This window comes from Pseudochaenichthys georgianus, chromosome 10, assembly GCF_902827115.2.
Source record: "Pseudochaenichthys georgianus chromosome 10, fPseGeo1.2, whole genome shotgun sequence".
NCBI classification, from domain to species: domain Eukaryota; kingdom Metazoa; phylum Chordata; class Actinopteri; order Perciformes; family Channichthyidae; genus Pseudochaenichthys; species Pseudochaenichthys georgianus.
In genome coordinates, this window is record NC_047512.1 from 36,428,848 (window position 1) to 36,447,709 (window position 18,862).

An 18,862-nucleotide genomic window follows, 5' to 3' on the forward strand; every position below is an offset into this window, starting at 1 on the left:
TGAGCCGGGAGCCAGGAGTGACAGGCACCACGCCCACACAGACAGGGAAAGGGAAAACACACACAAGGAAGGTGGCTAGAGAATGCAACCACCACAGTACCCCCCCCTTAAGGGACGCCTCCAGGCGGTCTACCAGGTTTACCAGGTCTTCAAGGGTTATCCCGGTGGAAGTCCCGTATCAGAGATGCGCCCACGATGTCTCGCCGGGGAACCCAACACCTCTCCTCTAGACCATAGCCCTCCCAATCCACCAGATATTGGAATCCCCTTCCACGGCGACGAACGTCCAACAATCGCCTGACGGTGTACGTTGGATGATTATTGATGATGCGGGGGGGGTGGGGGAACACTCACTGGAGGAGACAAAGGACTGCTGGCAACAGGTTTCAACAGAGATACATGAAATGTTGGATGAACCTTCATGTGTGAGGGAAGTTTGAGTTTGACTGCAGATGGATTAATAATGGAGTCGATGATGAAGGGGCCGACATACCGTGGGGTAAGTTTCTTTGACTCTGTCTTGAGTGGGAGATCTTTGGACGAAAGCCAAACACTCTGACCTGGTAAGTAGTTGGGGGCCTGGGTCCTGTGGCGGTCTGCGATGAGGCGGTTGCTGGTAGCGGAGCGGAGCAGGGCTGCTCGGGTGTCCCTCCACACCTTACGACAGCGACGAAGGTGGGTCTGAACGGAGGGAACAGCAACTTCCTCTTCCTGGGCTGGAAACAGAGGTGGTTGGAAACCCATGGCACAATGAAAAGGTGAAATACCTGTGGCTGCACTTGGCAGGGAGTTGTGGGCATACTCGATCCATGGCAGATGTGGGACCCATGACGAAGGGTTCTTGAAAGCCACACAACGAAGGGCCGACCCCAGATCCTGGTTGGCCCATTCTGTTTGCCCGTTCGTCTAAGGATGATAGCCAGATGACAGGCTCACCGATGCTCCCAGAGCCTGACAGAAGGCCTTCCAAACGTGGGAAATGAACTGGGGGCCCCGGTCAGAGACGATGTCGGTGGGGATCCCTTGAAGTCGAACTACATGGTTGACCAGAAGATCTGCAGTCTCTCGGGCAGTGGGAAGTTTGGAAAGAGCCACAAAGTGTACCATCTTTGAGAATCTGTCCACAATAGTTAGGATGATGGTATTTCCTTGTGAAAGTGGAAGTCCAGTAACAAAATCCAATGCCACATGCGACCAAGGGCGACTAGGTACTGGCAGTGGGCGAAGCAGGCCAGCGGGAGGCTGGTGGGAGGACTTGGCGCGGGCACACACTGTACAGGCAGCAACAAAGGCCCTGGTGTCTTGAGCCATGGAAGGCCACCAGAAGCGTTGTTTGAGAACGAACAGTGTGCGATGGACACCAGGATGACATGAGAAACGAGAGGTGTGTGCCCACTGCAGGACCTTGGAGCGAACAGGGGTAGGCACAAAAAGACAATTAGCTGGGCAGTTACCTGGGCTAGGCTGCGCTCGCTGGGCCTCCCTGACCAATGACTCAATCTCCAAGGTAACAGCCCCCACCACGCAGGAGGCAGGCAGGATAGTGTCTGGACTGGCAGCTGGTCCATCGGAAGCGAACTGGCGAGAGAGGGCGTCAGGCTTGAGGTTCCGTGACCCTGGACGGTAGGTGAGGGTGAATGAGAAGCGGCCGAAATACAGGGTCCATCGAGCCTGACGGGAGTTAAGGCGCTTGGCAGATTGGATGTACGCCAGGTTCTTGTGGTCCGTCCATACAATAAAAGGGAGTTCAGCTCCCTCCAGCCAGTGCCTCCACTCCTCTAGGGCAAGTTTGACAGCCAGCAGCTCTCTGTTACCCACGTCATAGTTATTCTCAGCTGGGGTGAGGCGGCGAGAGAAAAATGCACAAGGATGCAATTTTTGGTCTCGTTCCGAGCGCTGGGAAATAACTGCTCCTACCCCGGTGTTGGAGGCATCGACCTCCACAACGAACTGGCGAGAGGAATCAGGGTGGATGAGCACAGGGGCAGTGGTGAAGAGTCTCTTTAGCTCTGAAAAGGCTGCATCGCACTCTGGGGTCCAGGAAAAGCCAGTTGTGGGGGAAGTGAGTCTGGTTAAAGGACCCGCCACTCTGCTGTAGTCCCTGATGAAGCGCCGATAGAAATTGGCGAAACCAAGAAACTGTTGAAGCAGTTTGACTGAGGTTGGTTTGGGCCACCCCACCACCGCTTGGATCTTCTCAGGGTCGGACCTAAGCTTTCCTTCCTCAACGATGTAGCCCATGAATGAGACTGTGTTGACATGGAATTCGCATTTCTCCGCCTTTACAAAGAGTCTGTTCTCCCGGAGTCTCTGCAGCACCTGCCTGACATGGATAATGTGCTCCTCCTTGTTACGAGAGAATATGAGGATGTCATCCAGGTAGACAAAGACTGATCGGTTGAGGAGGTCACGGAGCACATCGTTCACCATTGACTGAAAGACTGCAGGCATGAGGATAAGCAAAAGAAACTCCAACTAATGATCTTGCCAGTTACCCAATCAATCTGGGGGTTGTGAGTTCTTAACCAGGGATGGCCCAACACTATGGGGGCCTGAGGTGAGGAAATTAGGTGAAACTGAATAAACTCACGATGGTTTCCAGACAGAATGAGGTTTACTGGCTTGGTGCGGTGAGTGACTTGGGCCAGGAATTTTCCATTTAGAACATTAGCACTAAGAGGTGAATCTAACACTTCGCAGGAAATTCCTGCCTGAGCTGCAATGTCAATGTCCAAAAAATTCTCATCCGCCCCCGAGTCCACTAAGGCGAGCAGGGGTAGGGACTGTTGGTTGCAGCAAAGCATGGCTTCTAGCTGCGTTCTGGGTCGGGGGTTGAGAGAGGAGGAAGGGCTCGCCAGAATCCCCACAGCTACTGACGAGCCTGACCTTTTGGCAGACTAGGACAGGAGGAAACGAGATGACTGGTTTGGCTGCAATAAACACATTCCCCAGCATGGATCCTTCTAGCACGCTCAGATGGTGAGAGGCGGGCCCTTCCCACTTGCATGGGCTCATCTCCATGGGATGAGGCTGAGTAAGGAGTCGGGAAAGATCGGAGAATAGGGGTAGTGGCGGTTCCAATTTGGGGATCAAGTGAGAAGTCGCTGGGATTGGAGTGACGGCTAGTCCTATCCCTACGTCTCTCTCTGAGGCGATTATCAATCTTAATGGCTGTGGCTATTAAATTATCCAAGCTTCCTGGATCATCCCTAGCCGCTAGCTCGTCTTTAATTGCTTCGTTCAGCCCCTGAAGAAAAGCATCCTGTAGTGACTCGTTATTCCAGCGTGAGTCGGAAGCCACTGTTCTAAACTCCACTGAAAATTCGGCTACACTACGGGAGCCCTGCCGGAGAGAAAGAAGGCGCCTAGCAGCATCCCTCCCCCGTACCGGGTGATCAAAAACTTTTTTCATTTCGGAAATGAAAGTATCATATGACCAGCTGGTCATATGATATGACCAGCATGTGTGGCTGGCTCTCCCTAACAGCTGTAGCCCAATCTAAAGCCCTCCCCCTCAACAGGCTCATTACATATGCTACCCTAGCCCCATCTGTGTGATAAGTACTAGGCTGCTGCTCAAAAACTAACGTACACTGGAACAAAAAGGCTCTACAATTACCCAAATCTCCAGCGTATCGTTCAGGTGTGGGAATGACAGCCTCTCGTAGCTGATGGAGGAGTGCGGCAGGAGGGGGGGGGGCTGTCGGCTGTGCAGCGTGCTGCGGAGGAAAAGCCTGTGAAGTGAGCAGTTCTACCTGCGTGCCGATTATTTGCACATTAACGGAGAGGTTCCGGAGAGTCTCCAATGCCTCACGGAGAACTGTATCATGATGCCCCACGAGAGCGCCTTGACTGGCCAGGGCTTGGCAGAGTTCGTCCGTAGTTTTGGCCTGGTAGCCGGTGTCCGCTGGGTCCATATTGGCCAGATCGTTCTGTTACGGTTATCTGAGAGAACCCAAATGCAGGACACGGCAGTGTGTTACAAAGGTTTTATTTGGAGGAGATAATCCGGCTGGAGAGTATCCTCCGGAGTTTTAATCCACTGGAACGTAATCCACCGAAGCGTAATCCTGGAGCACAAGAAGAACAGGTAAGAATAGATTCAGGTGTAGCGAAAATAGTCACTATACTTTAAGAAGGCTGAGAAGGCTAAGAGTTTTACCACTCGGGTTTAACAACGATCTGGCGCTGACAGGTTGTGGAGCCTCCGCTGATATACCATCCGTAATGGCTGATGGGAATCAGGTGTGTCGCAGAGGAGAGTGCTCAACTGTTTGCAGCTGGTGGAGATTTGAGCCGGGAGCCAGGAGTGACAGGCACCACGCCCACACAGACAGGGAAAGGGAAAACACACACAAGGAAGGTGGCTGGAGAATGCAACCACCACAGTACCCCCCCCCTTAAGGGACGCCTCCAGGCGGTCTACCAGGTTTACCAGGTCTTCCAGGGTTATCCCGGTGGAAGTCTGGCTGGAGAATGCAACCACCACAATCAGAGCACACTGTGCACAGGGAGGGTGGGGGCTGGAGATATTGGAGCTACAACGAGCCGTTAAAGGCAGAGAGTAAAATTCAGTGAATACACGTAGATTACAGAGATGCTGTATGAGAAACCAATGTGAAACCAATTGGAAAACTGCACAATATAAATCTATTCTAGTAGACCTGTTAGAAATTAAAATCAATGTTTTGAGAGCATAGTGCACCTTAAACATACAGTCAGTTTAAGTGCTGTTTTATACTGAAAAACCAGAAGTTCTTGTGCACTACCAGTTGTTAAGCTTTTATTCTGAAAATCCTTCTTCTCCGGTTAGCATGAGGCTAATATACCATTTACTATAGAGGTGAATTTAGCACCGTTATGATATGATGTTGCACAGCGAAACCTACTGATTTCAACACTACAACTATAGACGTCGAGATATTATTATTGTTGGATAAGGTACAGTTTATTTGATTACGTTATTGTTTACAGTTGTGGGTAGCATGTGACAACATTCGGAACGACCGGAAACCAAACTGCTGTGAAGTATTTCCTGTATTTTTAGGAGTATTGATTACAGCGTTTAGAATGTGTTAAATGAAAAGTCATGAAAGAGTTAAGGAAGAGAAAAGGCGTGTTTAGATATATATTGAATGTACAATGTCTTTATCCTCTGATATGCGTAACAACGGACATTGAAATGTGGAGAGCCGGCCTGCAGGGAGGAGCCAGCAGAGGATATATAAACAGCACGACCTGAGGGGACGGCTTCTTTCGCCGCTGACCAGAGCCAGAGACACAGCTGTATTTCTGTCGGACAATATCCTGTTTGTGACATTACCACGCTTTTCATTAATTAAAGTATCAATTTGAACCTTCTCAGAGACTCCATTTAGTCTCCTTTTTAAACTTCTGTCCTGGACGCTAGAATAATCACACACAGATAACAGACCTCAACAATGGAATTATGATCAGTGGAAATTGCCATGACATGTCTCCTTTAACATTTAACAAACTATGAATGTGTCATACCCACTTAACCTGTTAAGCCCTGAGCTTATTGTTCAGGTCTCAGGCTCGAAAATGACATTTCCAGAACAAATGACGATAATTGCACTTCTTAAAGGGGTAAATTAATAATCTTTTTTTCAAAGCAATGATAAACCTGTGAGTTGGATGTAGAAAAGTCAGAATCAATATAGATTTTTTTTATTTTAAAGTAAATTCAGATTGAACATAGTAAAAAAATGTAAATTATAGTGCCCGTCCAAAAAAAAAAACATTACTTATAGTGAAAACCACCCTTGAATGATGGGATAGTAGACAGTAGTAGTGTCTTTTCCATATCTATGGCCCCCCTCAGTCGATTTTGATGATTGACACCTCTTTTTAACCGTTAGAGCCAATAGAATCGAGGGGAAGTTCCTAAAATCCATCTAAACATTACCCATTGGTGAATGCGTGATGCGTAGCCAGAATGCCCAAAACCGGAAGCTGTCATACACTCTGGTAGCTTTCATAGCAACTATATATGAAAACTCCGTTATTGACATAAATATGAAGATGGATTATCAGTAATCATTTCAAAGTGATACAGACACATTGGATTAACCTATGGATTAACCTTCAGCATCATTTTTATCGTTTTAATGCCATTGAACGTTGTGTTCAATGGCATTAAAACGATCTACAGAACAACAGCATAGGTAAGACAATGTCCCGTTTTTGCTCCGTGTTGTGATGTCTGTTTTCGCTTCCCCTGTCGCGAGTTCAGATCGTTCAGTGATGATACTTATACCCCTAGAATCTGTGGAATCTCAGTTTGCTAATCGATATTTTGTTTGTGCAGATATGTAATAAGGGTATTTATACCTAGAGTTCCGTGCTAAGTGTGTTAGCACTCATTTATGAACTTCCGTTTCGATTATATTGGCTCTTACGGTTCAAAAGAGGTGTCAATCACCAACATCAACCAATAGGTTCCAGAGAAACGGCAAATACACACCAAATGACCCCAGAGGTGTTTTTTTTTCTTCTAAACCTCTCTAAAAAGGTCAAATTTCACTTGTTTTGCATCAATCTTGATACAGGGTACTTATTATATGTTATAGTTTGGATTCATAAAGCTTGTAGTCTACTATCCATCATTCAAGGGTGTTTTTTTCACTATAAGTAATGGGTTTATTTTGGACGGAAACTATCATTTACATTTTTTTACTATGTTCAATCTGAATTTACTTTAAAATAAAAAAATTCAATATTGATTCTGACTTTTCTACATCCAACTCACAGGTTTATCATTGCTTTGAGAAAAGAAGATTATTAATGTACCCTTTTTAGAAGTGAAGATGTAGTAATTTGTTCTGGGAATGTCATTTTCGAGCCTGAGACCTGAAAAACAGGCTTGGGGCTTAACTGATTGATTAAGCAACCTGAGCTAGCCCCTCCCCTTTGATAAAGCTTAACAAACATCATGTCTCTTTAAAGGTGATACCGCCGTAATAACAGTGAAGACATGATACTCAGGTGTGCAGAACTTGAAAGTTTGCTCTGGGAAATACATAGTCTCTGTTATGTAGGAAAGTTCTATTTTGGAAAATCTTGTATTTGAGGTCAAGTTTACAGAAATAAAAGTGCCACTGTGCTCATGTGACTCCCTTTTCACCATCTGCCTCTCCTTCCCCTTCACTCTCCCTGACCCATCCTGGCTCTGGGACCCCTGTACAAGATCCTTCTACTGACCACAGTATTTTATTCAACAATAAAAAGTAATACATTCCTAGATCTTTGGAAAAGTGATCAAACTGATTCTCATCAGTTTTGCATTCAAAGGGCACTGTCACGATTCTCATGTCATGTCACATTTCTATGACTAGGTTTGGGTGTTTTTGCTGTTCTCTCTGTCATGTTTTCCTCCTGGGTTATTGTCTGGTCCTTTTCCCTGTGTTTTTCCTCCTGTCGTTAGTTTCCCTGGTGTGTCTGATTACCCAATTGTGTTCACCTGTGGCCCCTGTGTTTTCTCCTCCCTCCTCACCTGTGTCTTGTTTGTGTGATTAGTCTTGTGTGTATTTAAGTTCTGGTTTTTCTGTCTGTCTTTGTCGGTTCATCTTGTGTATTGGCTTGTCCTCGGTGAGTGTTCTGTTCTGTTCTGTCCTGTCATTGTAATTTTAGCCTTGAAATAAAGGAATTTGACGTTAATCTGCATTTGGGTCCTACCTGCTTCACACATCGTAACAGGCACGCTGTAATCAGATTTCCTGAGGGTAAGCTGCTGCTACTCAGCCACTTGTTGGGAGAGCAAACGAACAAGGAAGGTACTTTAGGGAATTCCCAGTGAAAAAGTGTGCAACACTTTATTGTATAGAGATTTGGAGGGTTCCTTAGTGAATTTAGTTAGTTTCAAGGATGCCTCTTCATGTGTAAAGTCCTTCTTCGAAACCCACAGGGATTCATTAATGTATTTATACTGAAATAACAAGTCAAGGCCAACTCCAGTTCATGAGCTTGTGATGAGTGCACATGATATGTAAAGGTTTTAAATGAAGTTGTCTCAAGAAGGTTTGACACAGAGCACCCTTCAAGTTATGATATCACTGCCTGATCAGCTGCTATGACTGTTAGATAACAGTCATAGCAGCTGATCAGGCAGTGATATCATAGCCAATGTGGTTAGCCACTTGGTTTCTAATTGGTCAACCAAAGAGGGTGTATCTCATGAAGTTATCCCACTGTGTAAAGCTCTGATACTTAATAAGAAGAGAAGCCAATAGAAATATTAACCAGTCGGCCAACATGCAAGCTAGCAATACAAACAGCATTTTCTGTTAGGTTATGATATTCAAATGTGACATTAGCTTAGCAGCCAATCAACAATTATTGAGATAACATATGCAGGTCAGCCTTCCATCCAGGAGTCCTCACCAAATATAATTACCATGTTTTCAAATGTGTACTAAACTAAAGTGTATTTTACCTTTCATTTATTCTCTCACCTCTGGACTTTGGTCATATTGGTTATGAAACTACACTCACCAAAGTGTTCTATGGGATCTAAGAACACTAAAAATAGGTCCAAAGAGGCTACAAGTGTCCAATGACATAAGTCAATAGATTTGGGAGAAAAACACAGTTTATTGGTGAAATGATAACTCCTAAACATAGAATAAAGAGGAAAACAAACTTCCTGGTTAGATTTTCAATTACCATACTCTCAGTTTTGTGAAATCTGCAGTGCTCACTTTTGGTTTTAACTAAATAAAGTTCAGCTCATCTGGTTAAACAGTTGTTTTTGGTCCGATTGTATTTCTTGACCTGTTTGGACTCTGGATCTCTGCAACTCCTCATATTAGTTCAATATTATCAGGGCCGTCCCTCCCTACAGGCCGATCATGCAGGCTGCATGGGGCCTCACATTGCGCAGGGGGCCTCGGCTTATGAGCTTGACTTGTGCGCAGTTCTCAGCGCAGTTCTCCATGCACCCAACCCCTCCTTTTTATGTCAATTTTCACATTTCATGGTGATGCTCAGCCTCTCCCCTTAACTCCTAACAGTCATCATCATGTCAACACAGAGAAATACTGATAGAAATGTGTATTTAGTTGTTGATACATTGCTGACAGAGGGAACTACATTTGATTACAATTTAAGAAATATCAGTTTTTGAGCATGAAATAAGCATGTTTTGTCTTGACTATATTACAACTATATTATAATAAAATAATATAGTATTTATATTATTGAATTGATTATTAGTAGAAGTAGTTTATTTGCATTAATTATATTTTAATCTTTTTGAGGCTAGTATTTGGCAGGAAATGCATACCGAATGACATACATGCACATTTACCATTTACCTCACTGTATAAAAAAGTAACTGTGTTGATGATAATAATAAACAGGAATTACATTACATTTGCAAAGTAATTTGTTTCCAAATAAAATGTTTTCACTCCTGTCGGTTGTGGGGCCTCATCTCACAATGTCGCTTGGCCAGGGACGGCCCTGAATATTATACAAAGATGGACATTTGTATTTATTTTTATTTTAGGTTCTGAATTAATAATGGACAATGATTCAGAGCCCTATTAACGTACATGTCAAACGTGTCTAATCAACTTTCCTATTATTATTATTAGAGCGCGAGGGTGCTAGGACCCAACGGCGTCCTAGCACGAAGTGCAAGGATACCTATTGTTATTCGTGGTATTATTATTATTATTATTATATAATTACGGAATCCTTGTTTTCAGGCCTTTAGGATGCTGAAAAAGTTGTATAATTTTGCACGGACGCCAGGACTGGTGAAAAATTTGATATTCTGGAGTCAATGAGTTCAAATTGTCCAACCTGCTCGCTAGCGCCACCTATTTCAATTCCATTTTGGAAAAATTCACAAAGTCCCACCGTAACTCCGAATGACCTGACATTTTGCAAACATATCCGGGTGGACCTGCTCTACAAATAATCCAATTGGAATCTTTAGCTCCGCCTACTTTATTTTTTTTTAAATTAGCATAATCTTAAAAACACTTAAATATTCACTTAAATTTCAATTTTTAGTTTATCAACACCAAACTTCGTATACAGCATCGCCGTAGGGTCATACACATTACTCTAGGAGATGAGCATGTTCAAACGATAATTATTTCCGCCATGAATTAAAACGTACTCGCAAAAAGGCGGGGCTTAGAAAGAAATGATCATAATTCATCAACAATGTATCCAAACATCACAGATTTTGGTGGAAACGTTGAGTCTGTCTTGGGGAATAGGCACACTAAAGTATTTTCATTTTGGACTATAGGGGGCGCCAAAAACACCACCAATTTATAACTCAAGAGCGGATGGACTAATCTTTTTGTGTTTTGTTTACACATACTCTCGGGGCGACTACGAACTTAGATTCAAAGTGTCGCAACAAATTCAGAATGTGGGCGTGGCCTATACATTATTTTTAAATTGCGATAGCATAAAATGAGCTTCGGACGCAAAACTTGGGACACACGTCAGAGCCCAGGACTTTTTCGAAAATGTAAAAAAAAAACGTACATTTTCAAAAAAACTGCTCACTAGCGCCCCCTATTGTGTGGTAGTCACATATAGTTTCTCAAAACTTCACGAATTTTGGCACAGACATTTCTCATGGAATTGCGGATATATTTGTACATACATTCCATTAGCCCCGCCCCACAAAAAGTCGGCCATTTTGAAATATGTGCGTTTTTCAGCCATTTTACGCACGTTCTTGCGAACTCCTCCTAGGGGAATGATCGGAAAAATTCCAATGCAGGACAGGTTTATCCCCTATCCCATATGATACTTAATTGAGGAGCACATTTTTGAAAAATTACTCGTGGAGGTCGTAAGCTAACAGCGAATACACCATTGTTGACGATTTACATGTCGCAAATTACTCTAAACTACTCGGATATAGTTATTCCGATATTCACGAAACGCTGTATACATATTGCTATTATGATTGCACACATATTTCAAATTGCCTTTCATTAGCTCCGCCCCCCAGAAAGTCGGCCATTTTGAAAAATGTGCGTTTTTTCAGCCATTTTACGCACGTTCTTGCAAACTCCTCCTAGGGGAATGATCGGAAAAATTCCAATGCAGGACAGGTTTAGCCCCTATCCCATACGATACTTAATTGAGGAGCACATTTTTGAAAAATTACTTGTGGAGGTCGTAAGCTAACAGCGAATACACCATTTTTGACGATTTACATGTCGCAAATTACTCCAAACCACTCGGATATAGTTATTCCGATATTCACGAAACGTTGTATACATATTGCTATTATGATTGCACACATATTTCAAATTGCCTTCCATTAGCCCCGCCCCCCAGAAAGTCGGCCATTTTGAAAAATGTGCGTTTTTCAGCCATTTTACGCACGTTCTTGCGAACTCCTCATAGGGGAATGATCGGAAAAATTCCAATGCAGGACAGGTTCAGCCCCTATCCAATATGATACTTAATTGAGGAGCACATTTTTGAAAAATTACTCGTGGAGGTCGTAAGCTTACAGCGAATACACCATTTTTGACGATTTACATGTCACAAATTCATCCAAACTACTACATTTCCATTTTTGGAAACCTTTAAAAAGTGGCACCGTAACTCCGAATGACCTGAAACGGGTGGACCTACTCTACATATTATGTCCTGGAACCCCAAAGCTCCAACTTCTTGATTTTTTTTAAATTACCATAATGTTAAAAACAGTGAAATATTACCTTAAATGTCCATGTTTTCTTTTTCAACGCCAAACTTAGTATACAGCATCAGTGGAGGGTCAGACACATTACTGTAGAAAATGAGCATGTTCAGTTGATAAATATGCCCGTCATTAATCTACATGCTCATCACTGCTGTCACTTCAGCCTTACATACTTTTAATTATAATTACAAAATTACATCTGTGTGCCATGTAGTACTTGTCATTTTGCATAATACTGTATATACTTATTACATTGCTGTTAACATTGTCATTTTTTAAATACTGTCTACACTTAATCTACAACTTCTCTCATATTATTGAATCTACATTGTGGTTGTTATATATTTATCTGTTATCTTGCACTTCTTTGCGTCTTAGGTTTACATTTTAATTGTTGCTGTGACGGACTGCGGAGCTGAGCAAAACACACACTAACAGTTAGACCAAACACACTTAGCTATTCCATCTACCTCTGGAACTAGCTAAACTAGTTATAAATATGTTTATTCTTCACTGTCGGCATATCGCTACCTGGTTGATGCAGGAAAAATGGTACCAACACAGTTGGCGCACATGCCTAAGATTTCCTGGTCAGAAACAAAGGAACGCAAAGTCAGGTAAACAATTTAGAGGGATGACAAACGGCTCATTTCGGAGGACTGAGGGGGGGGACCAGCAACCCTCCCCGACAGGCGCACGGACGCGAGGGCCCGCTCATCACTGCACGCACAAGTGCGACCGCAGTTTTAATTATTATTATTATTCATCAGCTCTCACTGAATATAGTGTCACAGCAGACTTCATCTAACCCCCCCCTTCCAGTCTGACCTCCTCCCCACCCGGGCTCCAACAATGCTAGACAGTGTGAGGGAAAGTGTAAGGCAGTGAGTGAGTGTCAGCAATTAGGAGCAGCAGGTGTGACATTCAGTTACTGTAACCTAACCTCAGGGGATAATGATCACTTAAACACCTGACCCCCCCCCCCCCCCCCACACACTTCTATCCCCCAAGTGTTTGTGTGCGCGCTGATGCAACACACTGCAAATGCTGATGCTAACTTGCGCTCGGAAGTCAAACAGGACTTGTTGGGCTTTTGAAGCACATCTTCAGGGATCTTTACAAAGGTGGATGTGTAAGGGAAGGGCGGGGGGTGGCTGGTGCGTGTTGATGGATGGGGGGGCAAGAGAGAGAAAAAGATAAGGAGGGGAATCTCAGGGATCAGAAGTATTTATGTGTGGTGTTATCAGGCCTGCGAGCTGTGCCTTGCCAAAGCTTACATCATGGTTTTAATGAAGGCAAGGGGGGGGGTGAGATAGATTGTGTGTTTGTGCAAACAGGAGAGTGTCTCCCTTGGTGGAATAAATCTGTTGTTCGATCTTTAGTATAATAGTTGCTCATGCACACCACATTTCTGACAGCATGTGATGGAAACTGTAAGACACGTGTAGTTGTGTGTGTACAGGCCTCACATCAACACACACACACTCTCAAACCTCCGTCTGACTGTTACTGCAACCAAGGCACTGCAATGAAAGCATCAGATGATAAAAATACACTCAACAGAACATTTCAAAATGGTCAGTAATGATGTAATAATAATAATAATAATAATGGATTACATTTTTTTAATTAGAGCGGTTTTACAGGTGCTCAAAGCGCTTTACAATTACATATTACACATATTAGACATGTAAATGTCAATACTGTGGACATTACCCACAGGAGCAAATGCAGGTAGAGTGTCTTGCCCAAGGACACAACAGCCTGACGCAGTGTACAGCAGTGATTGTGTGCAAGTGCATGTGTGTATTTGCATTATGCAATTCAATGTTTTTGCCAAATGTTTGATCAACTTCTCTATAATGATTTAAAGAATCATTCCATAGTGATATTGCTGTTATCAGGTGAAACATAGCTTTGTCATACTGCATGCCAAGGCACGTATGTAACGTTGCCCAGGGGTTTTGTGTAAGTTATGATCCCAACGGTCCCAACCCATGTGTGTGCATGAAGATCTGTTTTATCATAGCTAACAAGTGTTGACATTTGTTAATTTTCAAAGCTGCAGTACACTTGCTTATTGCTATTTACCGGAAACTGATGTTGAGCAAGGGCAAGGAAAAAGTGTAGGCGCATGTTTGTTTGTTTTACCTGCTGACACTATATTTAAATGAATAATACGTTCATCCCATATGATGGTTTAATCGTGCACTGTTACAGCATTGTTCAGAAATGTCATTATGGTGATTGGATGTAATATCAGGTAATGAACAAACAGACGTGTGTGTGTGTGTGTGTGTGTGAGTGTTTCTTGCAGCTGCTCGGCTACAGGCTGTATGTGTATTGTAGAGAAATGTGTTGTTTAATTACCTCCAGTAGAAGTACTGGAACATAATTACTTTGTGTTTTAGTGTTTTCCTGCATGATTGGTTCGCTGGCATTTCAACAGCAGAGCGCTGCTTCCATCATGATGAATGTGACAGGTGAGGTGGAGGCCACTCCTGCTGCTGCTGTGGATGGGGGGGATGGATAGCTGGATGCAGGCCATGATGCTGGCAGGGGATCGCTAGGGAAAACCCAACAATGTTTTGTGAATTCAGCTGGGGAATCTGCGAGGATTTGTGGTCTAATTTTTCTTGTGCTTTGTTGTGTTTGCACAGTGCAGCCAAGAGGCCTACGTTGAAAAGGATGCCTGGGAGTGATGAAGGATGGCTTTATCTGCAACATGTCCATTCTCCTTCAACCAATATCTTTTGTTCCAATTTATTTTTGCATCTCCCTCATTCCATTGCTCATTGAACTCTCAGCTGGTTTTCATTGTTGCCATACCCTTTATTCCCATAGCATATTATATACATATACAATCACTTTCAGAATACGTTATTACGTTATTGTTTTTTTTTACAGGTTTGACATGCAAATCCATTGGAGTGGAATATAACTGAGATAATATATAGATTATAAAGGATCTCAATCTTTATTTATTTATATGGCACATTTAAAACAACCTTCAGTTGACCAAAGTGCTGTACAGGCAGTAACTACAATATTAAATAACCCAATGGGAGTACAATAATAAAACAATAATTAAAAAGCACAATAACAAGAAACATTTAAAAAATAAATAAATAAAAAACACATACAAATATAAAAATGTAATGTTCAACTAGTATTAAAAGCCAGTGCAAAGAGGTGAGATTTAAAAAGTTCAATAGACTCAGCAGTCCGGATATGTGCTGGGAGGCTGTTCCACAGTCTGGGAGCTGCAACACTGAAGGCCCTGTCACCTCTGGTTTTTTTCCTGCTCCGAGGAACCACCAACATATTCTGCTGAGCGCAATGCTCTAGCTGGAGCATGGCGGTGCAACAACTCAGACAGGTAATGTGGTGCCAGTCCATGCAATGATTTAAAAACAACAAGTAAGTACTTGAACTGGATCCTGTAACTGACAGGAAGCCAATGAAGGTCTGCCAAAACGGGTGTGATGTGGTCATAACGTCTCTTCCCAGTAAGAAGGCGTGCAGCCGCATTTTGGACCAGCTGGAGGCGACGGATCAAACACTTGTCAACACCAATATAGAGGGAGTTACAATAGTCTAAACGAGACGTTATAAATAAGTGGATTAGCTGTTCAAATTCCTTACTAGGAAGATAGGCTTTTACCTTCCCCAGAAGCCGCAGCTGGAAGAAGCTTGTCTTGACAACTGAGCTTATCTGTTTATCAAATTTTAAAACAGTTGTCAAAGATGACTCCAATATTTCTGACAGAGGGACGGCTGTAGGAGGCTAAGGGGCCGAGTACACTATTAAAGCCATCCAGGAGTTCAGACTGTCCAAATATTATAATCTCTGTCTTGTTTTCGTTAAGAGTCAAGAAGTTGATTTCCATCCATGATTTGATGTCTTTCAGACAGCTAAGCAAGGCAATTCTAGATTTCTTATTTGCTTTTATAGGCAGGTATACCTGCAGATCATCTGCAAAGCAATGGTAAGAAATGTTATGCTTTTTAAAAATGTACCCCAGAGGTAGTAAATACAGACTGAACAAAATGGGGCCTAGGATAGAGCCTTGTGGGACCCCATATGCTAGTGGGGCTGCAGCTGAAGAATACTGGCCAAGATGCACAGAAAAGGTCCTTTCTGACAGATAGGATTGAAACCATTTTAGGACGTTACCTTTAATACCAACACACAGTTCAAGGCGTGATAAAATAATTTGGTGGTCAATGGTGTCAAAAGCAGCAGACAAATCTAAAAGCACAAGCACAGCAGAATTCCCAGAATCAGCAGTTAAAAGAAGATCATTCAAAACTCTTAGAAGAGCAGTTTCCGTGCTGTGGCGTGATTTAAAACCAGACTGAAACTTCTCTGATATGCAGTTTAAAACAAGGTGTGACTGCAGTTGTGCTAAAACCACTTTCTCTAGGACTTTAGACAGGAAGGGAAGCTTAGAAATAGGTCTAAAGTTGGAGAGAACAGAATGATCAAGGTTCTGTTTTTTGATAAGAGGCTGCACTACAGCGTGTTTAAAAAAGGTTGGAACGTAGCCTGAGGTAAGAGAGATATTTATCAAAGTTAAAATATATGACCCAATAGTATTAAAAACGTCTTTCAGTAGTCTGGAAGGAATACTGTCAAAGGGGTATTGTGAAGGTTTCAATGTTTTAACCACATCAGATAACTCGGACAGTGAAACCAGGTCAAACTGCTCGAAGACAGCTGAGCACACAGGAGACACTGCTGGGTCTAAGGTGAGAGGAGGAGGTGAAGATCTGATGGCCAAGACTTTATCATTAAAAAATGAAAGGAACTTTTCACATAGAGTAGGTGATGGCACAACACAGGGATTTAAAAGACAATTAAGAGTGGTAAAAAGGAACTGGGGCCTATTTCTGTTTTCGGACACAAGATTTGAAATAAAATGAGTTTTTGCACATTTAACAACCCTCTGATATTCGCTTAAACTGTCTCTTAGAATCCCCAAGGAGACGTAAAGTGTATCCTTCTTCCATCTCCTCTCTGCTCGTCTACATGCGCGTCTCAGGGCGCGGGTAGAGTCAGTTAACCACGGTTCAGTCACAGGTTTAGGGTGTCTGGCCGTGAATGGAGCGATTAGGTCCAGAATATCCGTGCAAGTAGAATTAAAAAGGCTGAGAATCTCCTCAGCACTGGCATCACAAGAGTCATTTAACGTGGAAAGCACAGTCATTAAAGGAAACGGAAAACTGTGACGCTGTCAGAGGATTCAGCGCACGTAGGCGTCGCTCCGGAACGCACGAGTCAACTTGAGAGCAAGGCAGCATCATAGTAAATAACACAGGCAAATGGTCCGAAATACCAGTGTCACAAATGTCCCTGATACAAACATCTAAACCATGAGACAACACATTAACGGCCATTAACCGACTGTCTAAGATTAAAAGAGTCAATGAGATTCATAAAATCTTTGACGAGCAGTCGGGAATCACAGCACACATGAATATTAAAATCGCCAATAATTAAAAATCGATCAAAGTTCAAGATAACCCTCGCTACAAAGTGACATAAAGGAGTCACTTTGAGTTCTGGATAATGATGAACACACGCAGAATCCCTCAATAATCAAGATCAATCAGCTGATTAATCCATAGGGGAAATAATCATTAATCTGACTTGCATTTAAAAGTTAAAATGATCCCCACCTGAAAAAAGTAAAAAGGCATTTCCTGCTTTTAAATGGATTCATGGGTAATCATAATATCATGATAAAATAAATAACAGTATAACAATCACACTGGACATTTATTTTTGAGAACTTCTGCTTTTAATACTTTAAAAGGTCTCCTATTATACAATTTGTAGGCATATATAACATGTCTCTGAAGTGCTTTGCTCAAAATACCAAACAGATCACCCATGCATGCTTCATACCCCTCTATTTCAGCCCTGTTACTAAAGTGCTGATTCTGTGTCTGTAGCTTTGAAAAATAAAAAGAGGAGAGCTCATATAGGAGAATTATACCGGCTAGGGGTGTAACGGTATCCGTAATCGTCCCATACTGTCACGGTTCGGCACATGCAGTCACACGACGAATACGCCTTTTTTTTTACGAGTGGGAAAAAAGTCTGTCCTTCAGGGCAGTTATCCATTATACTATATATAATCCAGGGGGCTGTTTGCCAGCCGCCCTTAAACAACAAATGAAGAACAAGGCCCTGTCTCAGGTCGACTATTTTCATTTCCTCGGTCCTCGGGCCCCGTCTTAGGTCGGTTAAATTAAATCCTTGCTTCCCTCACTTGCGTCGTTTCCCTGCGTTTAGTCCCTCCCACCAGGGAAGCATGGAGGGACGCAAGAAAACCACGAGAGGCAGGGAAATGAGTTTTAAGAGCAATGGAACGTCCTTTCCTCCGGAGGGTCACGTGAAGCGAAGTCCGTTTGTGATGACGCCGCACAGCTGTTCGTCTGACAGCAGCTCTGTCCCCGTTATTTTCACAAACACCGCCACACATTTACTGACACAAACATTTGTATCATCTGTTGTAGACCCCAATAAATAAAAATAAAATAAGAACTCATTCTCAAAAAAGATAAACGCCATTCTTAAAATGTATAATAGAGTGCACAATAGAAATAAAATAATTCAGAGAAGAAAAAGAGATATCTTATCTATTAAAACCCAGTTAGATTAACATTCATTGGATTGCACACTTTGTTTGTTTGTGTGGATATGTAGCAAATTCACATTTTAAATAGCACTGAAGGACTGACTGAATGGAAATGACGATAAATGAAAATGTAAAACAAAAAATAAATAAATACAATTATTTTTGACCACTTTGTTGTTCAGATATATCACATATTTGTAACTAAATGATACATGAATTGAAACTAAACACAGTATAAACTGAGGAGTGAGTCCCGTGAGTTTCATGTATTTTCTTCACTCCGCTGGGAAACTGCTCTCATGTCAAGAAGCATCAGATCAGTGCATGCGCTGCATCGTCCAATCAGTGAGCCATACACAGTAAGGGGGCGGGGCGAGTGTCTGAGGATTTCATCGGAGGATGGTCTGGTGGTTCCTCGATTATCGCTCCTCCATTATAGCTCCTCGATCTATAATGTCCTCCGGCAGAAATAAGAGCCATGGGACGGTACTCAAGATGGCGCAGA